At 37.8% G+C, this 10,467-nt stretch overlaps 1 pseudogene; it reads right to left on the reverse strand.

The window, feature by feature from the left end:
- Positions 1 to 9,644: 9,644 nt before the first annotated feature.
- LOC102867923 lies at positions 9,645 to 10,234 on the reverse strand (annotated as a pseudogene).
- Positions 10,235 to 10,467: the final 233 nt, after the last annotated feature.

The following is a 10,467-nucleotide window of genomic DNA, read 5'->3' on the forward strand; positions in this document are numbered from 1 at the left end:
GTGAAAATCCACCAGACGGTCACCTATGGGTTGGTTTCAACTCTACGGTACACAACAACAATGACACTAGCACTGTGAATAAATACAACTTTCTTTTAAGTGTCACTACATTTCAGAAGAAATAAAGAAATTAAAAAATCAACATCATCATAATATTTCAATAACTGTTAAACTCTGGGGAGGGAGGAAGTTAAACACCTAGTTTCTAATTAAAAAGTCTGAATCTACTTCTAGTGGCTTATTGGGGGAAGAAGTTGCCCTGCCAACTCAAAGGTACATAATTCTAACCCACCAGTTAGTCCAAGAAAGAAAAATGGACAGCCTCCTTCCATGAGATTTGTAACTTCTGAAAATTCATCCGAGGGTCGGCTATGAGCAGAAACTGACTTGACGATACATAAAATAACAACATTGGTCCATAGGGAGAAAGACGTGTTTTTCTGCTTCAGTAAAGATTACAACCAAGAAAACTCTCTGAAAGTAGTTCTACTTTGTTATAAGGGATTACTACAGAACAAAATCAATTTGTTGATACTCAACTACAACAGTCATCAGGTAGAACTCATATGAATTCCAACTGATTTTTATGTATCAACTTCTTTTATTGTCATAACCCTCCAATGAGATTGGAGGTTATTTTTATTATGTCCATTTTATAGATTAAAAACACTGAAGCACAATTTGCTTAAACCACACACGAAGAGATAGAAAGAATTTGAAGCTAAGTAGGCTGATATAAAGTACTGAATGGCTGATCTCTGGGCCATAATGCCTCCAGATGTGAAAGATTAAGAAAGACTGTACTGGAAAAGCATCATCTTTAGGACATTTCTTTAGTCAGTTTCCTACAGATCTTTCCTCAGCTCTATGACTAGAAAGAAACCTTCAGCAGATACCCAATCCAAGTGCAGTTTAGTCAGCCTTTAGAAGTCAGAAAGAAAGGATCACAAAGAGAAAAAGAGATAGAAAGTTCTTGCATTGCTGGAAGATAGTTCATGAGATACTTGGCATTAGTTCAAGGAATTACATCTGCTAATTGTTAACATCAACCTAGTTGGCGAGTTATTATCAAGATCACATTGTTCTCCTTACTACTCAGTAAAAAGTTAGTATCAGTTTCATCACTGAGCACTGTCAGGACAGAGCACTTGGAGCAGTGCCTGGGTTTGGTTAAGCACAAGATAAAAACAAAAAAATGATTGCTGTTGGTTTGATGTCACCCATGGTGCCCTCCCCTATCTGTGTCAAAATGGATCTGTGAGTCGTAAAATTTTCAATGGTGGACTTTCTGTAAATAAATCATCACGTTATTCTTCAGAAAGATGTTTTTATTAATAGCTGAATACATTAATTCTTTGTAATACTCAGTTATGTAAAATAATACAAACTCATATTGTATAATACTCTTAACCCTAAACACCTTAAGGATATTTTTAAGGGATTGGGACATTTATGGTTTAAATTGGACAATTTAACATTCATTAATTTAAACTCATTTAAAAGTAAGATCTTGTCCGGAATTTTAAAATAATCATTGGGAAATTTTGTTGATACATTTAACAAAATCTAACTATAGTTAAAAAACAGTTTATTAGCCCACTAAAAAATGAAATTATCTTTAAAAAAAAACCCAATACGCAGCATTATCATCAATACTATTCAGGTTTTCTATTTAAAAATAAAAATACAAGGATAAAGTTGACTAAATAATGTAACCAAACACCAGTCGTGGTAAAGACGGAACCATACTTGTTCAATTCCAAAGCTATAGGTTTCATTTTTCTGACATCAATTCTAAAAACTTGTAAAGCAGGCTGAATAAAAATACATACAATAGGCCAATTTCTTTGAAATCTCTTCTTTGTAAGAACTAAGCTATTTCTACGTCTTTTCTAATCTCATATCTCTCACTTTTGGTTTCTACAGATCCAACACCACCCAACATAAACATTTGGTACTTTATAGCAGCAGGGTAAAGCAAAATGCTACAAGGCAGAGCTCATCAAAAGTAAATAAAACATTACCCTTAACAGAATATTGAGCAGCATGAACTTCTCCCAAGTTAATCAGAAATCTTGCTTGTGACACTCTCATAGACACTGTAAAAGTGACACAGTAGTGGAGCTGGGACTCCTCATTTAACTTTGCAAGGGGTGGGGGTGGGGGAGCAAGAGAATGATCATCAGCATCAACAAATAGCCCAAGACCAATTCCTGTGAGGCAGAGGTCAGATATACCTCTCCTCTCCAAACTTTTCAATTCTGTTTCCAGCTGTCCCTTTCACAGCTCTTTCTACTATTTTGTTGAATTTGAACATTCAAGGAAATGGCCCTACAGAATTTACAGATAATACTCATGATTATGACGTTTATTAGGGAAATAGCAAGTTACAGTGCAGGATCAGAAATAACTCCGGATATAGTTCTTTGGTCAAGACAGCTTTTTCAGCCATGCTCTTGGGCAAAATCCTCCTGGGCCTTCTGTCCTTCAGGCCTCTGGTGCTGGTCCAACCTCTGCCCCACTCAGCCAAGTGTTATAAAGGTTTTTGACTCTGCCTGAGGGCACCCCACTCCTCTAGTTAGCCTCAGAAGAAGACAGTCATTGTTGTTGCTCTGTGGGCCAGGAAGCCCACTTCTTTCTTGGTGATAGTAAGGTCCCTTACTTGTTCTGGGTCAAGCAAAATGGTAAAATTAATCAATTTCCTTCTTAGAGTTCAATGCCCCTTATTTGCATAGTCTCATTCACATCATGCTCAGAAAAGAAAAAGGTCTGGGAAAAAAGAGGAAGACCCTCAAAAAATAGATTAACATTGTGACTAGAACAATGGGCAGAGAGGCTTTAAAGATGGCACAGGATTGAGTAGGGTTTCATTCACCAGGATGGTTATCAATTGGAGCTGAACCAGCAGCACATAGAAACAACTTCCACAAGGGTGCCACTTACCTTACATGCATTATTTATGAATTGTCCTGTCCTATCTACTAGTTAGCCACAAGTATCTAATTTACAGTCTTCCTCAAAGACATCATGCTTGGTAAAGTAGTTGTTGTTAAGTGCCATTGAGTCAGAACCAAGCCATTGCTGACTCTCCAGCACGTTTTCAGAGGCTGTGAACAAAATGGGAGGAGATGATCCACCTTTCTCCCACAGAGCAACTGATAGATTCAAGCCTACTGCCTTTTTGTTGGCAACACAACTCCTTCCCCCTAAACCATCAGAACTACCTAGGGTCAATGATAAAGAGGCAGACCTTCAGTGAGTTGAACTGACACAGTGGTTTATAACAATGAACTTATACATAGCCATGATTTTGAGTGGGGTGTAGGGCTAGGTTGAGTATTGTTCTGTTTTACATAGACTTGCTATGAGTCAGAACTGATTCACTTATCATTTAGTATTATCATTTAGTTAGAATTACAAGGTGATGGTGGAAAAGGCCATATAAAAATGATGCATTACTTTTTTCCATGATCTCGTAATGGTGAATAATGCTGCTATGAACTTTGGTGGACAAGTCTCTGTTTGTGCCTCAGTTCTCATTTTCTCAGGCTATATTCCAAGCAGTGAAATAGCTGGGTGAAATTTTTATGTTCAGCTTTCTGAGGAAACACCACACTGCCTTCCAGGGTGATTGTACCTTTTTACAAAGCCACCAACAGTTTATAAGAGTTCCTATCTCACCACATCCTCTCCAACATTTATTACTTGTTGTCCTGTCCAAATATCCAAGCATAATCAAATGAATTAAGAAATTATGGTGTACTCACGATGGATACTATGCAGCATGCAGTAGTAATGATCTTCAAAATCACTATCTAACTTGGGAGAAACCGGAGAGCATTATGCTAAGTGCATTAACTTAGCTCCCTAAGGACAAATACTGCTAAAGGCCATTATTGTAGAAATAGAAAGATAACTAGTAAAATGTGTATGAGGACCCAAGAGGGGTAGGGTAAGAGCAGAGGGGTGAGGACAGGCAGGAGGGCAATGATCAGGTTGCACAACTTGATGGTTATCAGGAGGAGTGGGTAAAGGAAAAGGGAAAGACCCAGTGTGAAAAACAATGTATATGAACTTTGTAAGTAAACCAGAAGAAAATAATTTAAAAAATAGAATTAACATCTATTTTTTTTAAAAATGATGCATTATAATGCCACAGACATTTTCTTTTCAAGATTTCTCATAACTATTGCTAGTGTTCAAAGTTAGTATCATAGAATCCAATCTAATTTGATCATATGTTGTTTTTTTAATTTTTGGATGGAGTTTTGAAATGATTCCTATTTCCATTTATAATCCTGTTCTCTGACGTTCCCACTAAAGTGACTTGTACTGCCAGAATAACATCTAGTTATCTGTGTTTGTAAGATTATGGTTTAAAAAATTTCCAAACTTAAGAAAGAAATTTCTTACTTAGGAGATTTCATGGGAGGCTTGTTGTCTTAATTATATCATGGCCCAAAATAGAAATAAACGGTTGAACATATTCCAGAGGTCGCAGTCTGTAACCTTGTTCTACAAACTCACGTCAAAAGTCACAACATTTTTACAATTTTAAAAACAGAAATGAAGTTAAGTAGGCTCAGATTCTTTGGCAATAACTCTTGTAAGAATAACCTGAAGGAAGTTCTGTTAAAAGTGACAGAAAAAAATTGGGAATAAAGTTGATAGTTGAACAATTTACTATATAATTAATTTCACTGAAAATGTACATATGAGCATTGTTGACATAATGATCTTTTCATATATATGTATATATGTATGTATATTTGCCACAGGACTTTTGAAAACTTAAAAAAATATATATAATCCAATGGATTTTGGTTTTCCTTGTTTTATTAGATGGCATTTTAGAAGGATTGATGCAATGAGTGTAACAACACACTGAAGCCCAGCAGAAATGGTGAGGATGGCTCTGGGTCAGGCCACGATCAATCAACTGTTCCCAGACTTGTTATAAATCCTCATAAACTCAGGACAGCTAATAGAAACATTTTTGATGATACTTTAGGGTTTTTTGAGATGCAGAAAAATGTAAGCATCTAAGCATCTAAGCTCTATGATGTCAAATGGAAAGATAAATGGGAAATATGGGCCACAAAAAAAAGCAGACAGTAGTTTTAGGTGTTTGCATATATGAAGTGATGAGCATTCCTTCTAGCACAGTCATTTAATGTACTAATTTCACAAAATCTACACAGCCAACTCCATAGGCATCATTTATGTAATCATGGATCTCTTTCTTTGCTTGGGCCTGGAGTAGCCTTTATATTCCTAGAGTTAGAATCAGCTTCTATAGGTCCTTTGGGAAGTCTAGCATTCATACAGGTAACAAAAGTTCTTAGAATATTGAAACATTTAAAAATAAGCACATAGTTGAAGAATTTACACAATATGAAATTAAGACAATATAAAGCTACAGTAAGGAAAGCAGTGCAGTATTGACCCAAAGGAAGATTTGTAGATCAAAGGATCAAAAAAAGAGAGTCCAAAAACTAACAGAAATAATTAGTTTTAGATAAAGGTGCCAATACTGTTCTGCAGGGAAAACATGATCTTTTAAACAAACAGTGATCGAAAATGAGATAATCATCTGAGGAAAACGAAAGTTTCACCACTATCAACATGTGCAAAAATTATAAAAATGAATTATACATATAAGTTTATAAATTTAAAGAAAGCCTAGAAAATTGCTTATCAATAATTGTTTTTAATGCTGTCAGTTCCCATTGAGTCAATGCCAGTTCACTGTGACTGTTTTCATGTCAGATTAAAGCTATGATACATGGGTTTTCATGGCTCTGATGTTTTGACACAGATCACCTGACCTATCTCTTGAGGTACCTCTAAGTGGGTTCAAACTGCCAACCTTTTCACTAAAAGGTGAGTATTTAAACATTTGTAAAACCTTGGGATAATAAATACCTTCTTATAGTAGTTATGTCAAATGTCTCAGTTTGAGGAGGCTTTTTCACAAAAATAAAATGTCTGATTGTAAAAAAAAAAAGAATGTACAGAAAAGTATTATAAAATAATGTTCATACATGGTATATTCATAGTAGGAAAACTTTAAATACTCAAATGTCCACTAACAAGAGAATGGATAAAGACAATTCCTGTAAAAGAATTAATAAAAAGGAAGGAATTATTGATATAACAACTATTTGACACAGCAAAAAAGACTCAATTTCAAAAACATCATGTAGGATTAGGATCAGAAGAAGACCCATTAACAACCTACATTATGCAGATGGCACAACCTTGTTTGCTGAAAGTGAAGAGGACAATGAACAAGGATAAGAAAAGAAGAATTGATGCCTTTGGAAGTGCTAGAGAAAAGTACTAAATATCCCATGGACTACCAGAAGAACAAGCAAATATGTCTCGGGAAAAATATAACCAGAGTGCTCCTTAGAGCCAAAGATGGCAAAGCCTCATCTTTCAAACTTTGGACATGTAGCTATATGAGGCTATTCCTTGGAAAGGGACATCGTGTTTGGAAAGATGGAGGGTCAATGAAAAAGGAGAAGACTTTCAACAAGATGTATTGATATGGTGACTTCTGCAATTAGTTTGAGTGTGTCAGAGATGATGAGGAGGAAACAGCATAGGGCAGGGTTCAGTAGTGCTTAATGGCACCTAACAACAAGAATTGAATTAGTAAGGCTGTATTCTAATACATAGGGGAGCCTCACAGTGTCATATTTTGTTAAACTCTGATCTATTAACCGAAAGAAGGACAATTTAAATCTACTCCGAGTCATCTTGGATGGCAGGTCTGGTGATCTGTGAACAGTCAGCCTAGACAACCCTGTGGAGCCGTTCTGCTGTGCACACATCATGTCACCATGAGTTAGAACTGACTGGCAGACAACAAGCAATGGCATAGTCAGACTTACTAACTCATCATCAACTAGAGACATCCAGAGATGGCTTACCCTGTGCCAATCTCTCTTTCAGAGAGTGGGGATACTGAAAAGAAACAAATAAAAAAGGAGGCCAAAGGGGGGATTTATGGACCCCTCCTGGTGGTGAAGATAAAGAAGAAAATTGAACAGAAAAATATTTACAAAATATTTTAACTGATGATATGACCAGAGAGAAAAACAAAGAATGAAAGAGAAGAGAAATGGAGCGTTAGAAGAATGCAACTTCACCCCCCATCTAAAAGAGGCTCATTAGAAGGTCAACAAAGCAGATAACCTCTGATAAACAGCAGAAGCAGTCAGGGCCCAAGGAAGGGGCAGCAGGAGGTCCTGATGCTGACCTGTGCTAATGCACGAGAGCAGCAGATGGAGGTGGAGGAAACGACTTTGGCTCCCGTGGCTTTAGAGACCAGACAAATTCGAGTCAGGGTCGTGCATCATTTCGTGAGTCATCATCAACATTTTCTTTTACCCAGTGAGATAAGAAACCACTGACGGATTTCAGTCAAGGGTGGACATTATCTTCCTCATGTTTTAACAGGAACTTCTAAATCCAGAAAATACCCCCCAGGGAGTTACAGGCTTAAAGAGAGAAATAAGTAGGAGGTAACCATGGTTGTCTGGGAGAATGATTAATGATGGGTGGACTGGAAGTGGAATGATGTGGACATGTGGGTGGTCAGGCAAGGCTAGATTTTTGATATATTTTTGAGGGTAAAGGTTACAGCATTTCTGGGTAGACAGGAGAGGATACGAGAGAGGAGAAAAAAGTCAAAGATGATATCAAGGTATTTTGGGATAAGCAGCTGGAGGAATAAGGTTATCTTATTGTGCACCAGAATGAAAAGACAGCAGGTGGGTCAATCTTTGGAATAAAATTTTATGAGTTTGCATAACCCATACAGAATTTGAATTCTTGTGTGGCTCTTTGAGAGAAAGTGAGCCATCTCCTCCAATGTGATTTTGCAAGGGGGTTAACTACGAATCAGTAACAATGCAACAACCATGAGAGAGAGGCTTCACATGTCTATGATCTATGGGTCATACAACAGGAAATATCAAATGGTCAGGGAATATTTGCTTCTGAATTTCAGCTGGCATATTTGGTTTAGAGGTATAAAGTTGAACATGTTAAAATGTAGACGAAAATCAAACCCATAAGACTAGATATAATCTTCAAAAGAGTGCAAGTAGATAGGTCATGAGTTTAGAAAACAGTGACTTCTAATTTCCATTGTAAAACTTTGCTGAAGAAGTTGGATTTCTCTAGATCAAACACTGCAGAAGTATTTAGAACACAGCAGTTCTGAGGTTATGGATGCGTAGTTTCAGCTTGACAGCCTTTTCATCAATCAAGAAATTTGTAACTTTGCACTTTTGTTGTTGTTGTGTGCCATTGAGCTGGAACCAACTCATAGAGTTGACCATCCAGCAGATTTTTGTTCGGTAACTTGCATGGGGACAGATAGAGCATCTTTCTCCTACAGAGAAGCTGATGAGTTGAGAATGCCTGCCTGTCTTGCCTTGGCAGCACACGTCATTACCCCTAGACCACCAGAACTCTTTAACCTTGCATTCTGTATGTTATTCTTTAGAGCCTCCTTACCCAATACACTAAAACCTGGGAGAGCTGAAACTTAGTCAGCTGCCTAGTTTCCTCCAGTCAGATGTGGTCAGTTGCACTGGGAAAAGATCACCCACCGTTCTCCCACAGAGCAGCCAGTGGATTTGAACTGTGTGCCTTTAGGATTACAGCACAGATACTTAGTATTAGATCACCAGAGATCACTAGGATATACTAAAGGAACCAAGTAGCAAAAGCAATGAAATAAGACTAATCTATAGAATAGAAAACTTTTTAAAAAAATTTATTTTTCTTATTTTTTGGTGTGTGTGTGTGTACCGTCAAATCAGATCTGACTGGTACAGGAGGAGATTGTCCCTCCTTCTCCAGCAGAGCATCTGGAAGATTTGAACTGTGCACCTCTAAGATTGCAGTGCAGCTTCTTGCCACTAGGTCACCAGAGCTCCCTAAGAAAACTTTTTTTAAAAAAATTCTGCATTTTTTTAAATTCCTGGATCCAGAGAAAATAATACAGGACAAAGTCTGACTCATTGGCACGTCATCATTTGCTTTTGTTTTTAAAAACTTCCTTCTTGCACTTAATTAGTTCAAAGGTAACACAGATGGAAGGAAAAGAAAAAAAAAGACAAGAAAAATAAAGAAAAAAGAGAAAGCAAATAAAAGGCATGAACACTCTTAATTCTGAAATCCAGCCTTACACATTATTGAATCACCAACAGCAACTATTGTCCTAGCTTATTCGTACAGTACAATTCTGTCATAAGGGGAAACTATGTTCTACAAAGTCACTGTAAACATTCAAGTAGTGCATACTGAGCAGTCTTCTTCCGAGAGGAAGTACAGAGTTAAGTTCTAGCAAGCCTTTACATCAATCAATCAGTATATAGCCTTGCATTCTATATTTATGTTATTATTTAAACTCACTTTATTTAATAAGGGGACACCTGTGAGAGGTGGAACAAGAGTCTTCCCACACCTTAGAAGTTTTCTGCCTTTGACAGGGTGCAATCTTACCACATCTATTTTTTTTTTTTGGAAGGGGGAGATGCCTTTATTGATCTGGCCAGCATCATGCCAGGAGTGGGCTCAGGCAGGTCTTGTCCGGTGGCCCCTGCCTTACCTCTCCTGGGAGCTCACCCTGCATGACCAGGAGAGAGCAGTGTCCTGCGGAGGAGCCAGGGTCTGAAATAGAGGGCTGGGATCTGTAAGGAAGTCAGGGCCATGTACAAAGTATGCAGTGATGAGGTCACCCAGCCGGGGTCCACCAGGGCAGAGCAGAGGCTCCACAGGAGCCTGCCCTCGCCAGGAGGGGGAGGGGTCCCACGAGGGTTGGGGGGCTTTCTCCTCAAGGCCACCCACTGGCCCCTTCCTTCCATCAGCATCTCGCGAATGTTGTCCTCGGCCTCTTTCACACTCTGTTCAAGGTAGGATTTCTTCTGTTCCAGTTCTTTAATTTTTTTCTTCTGCTCTTTTCTGTTTTTCCAACAGCTGGCTGTGAATTACCTCCTTTGACTGAAGAATAAACATTCTTCCTACACCTTCATACATGTTAGTTTGATCCACCAAAGTCATGATCTCTTTATCTGTAAAATGTGCATGTTTTTTAATTCTGGTTAGCTGTTCAATCTGTATGTCTGCAAGCTTCACTTTCTGTTGCGTGTCAATAACTTTGGCTTAAAGCTTTGTAAAGGTACATCAACCCCAGATCCACAGGGGCCACCATCTTGGTTTAGTTTGACACATCTTGGATATATGACCAAATTTAGGTTCACAACTCTTGATTCCATTTTGAAGTAACTAAAAATTGTAGTGGAAAAGCTATATCATGAGGTAAAATCCAATCACCTTACCAATAAATTGTTGTTGGGAGGGGAGAAAAGTGCAAAAATGAATGGAAATGTAAAAAAAAATAAAATAAATTGTTGTAAGCCTGTTCACCCTGTTGTTGTTGTTATG

The sequence above is a fragment of the Elephantulus edwardii genome, unplaced genomic scaffold (genome assembly GCF_000299155.1).
Source record: "Elephantulus edwardii isolate Elephantulus edwardi_28Jun2011 unplaced genomic scaffold, EleEdw1.0 scaffold00036, whole genome shotgun sequence".
NCBI lineage: Eukaryota > Metazoa > Chordata > Mammalia > Macroscelidea > Macroscelididae > Elephantulus > Elephantulus edwardii.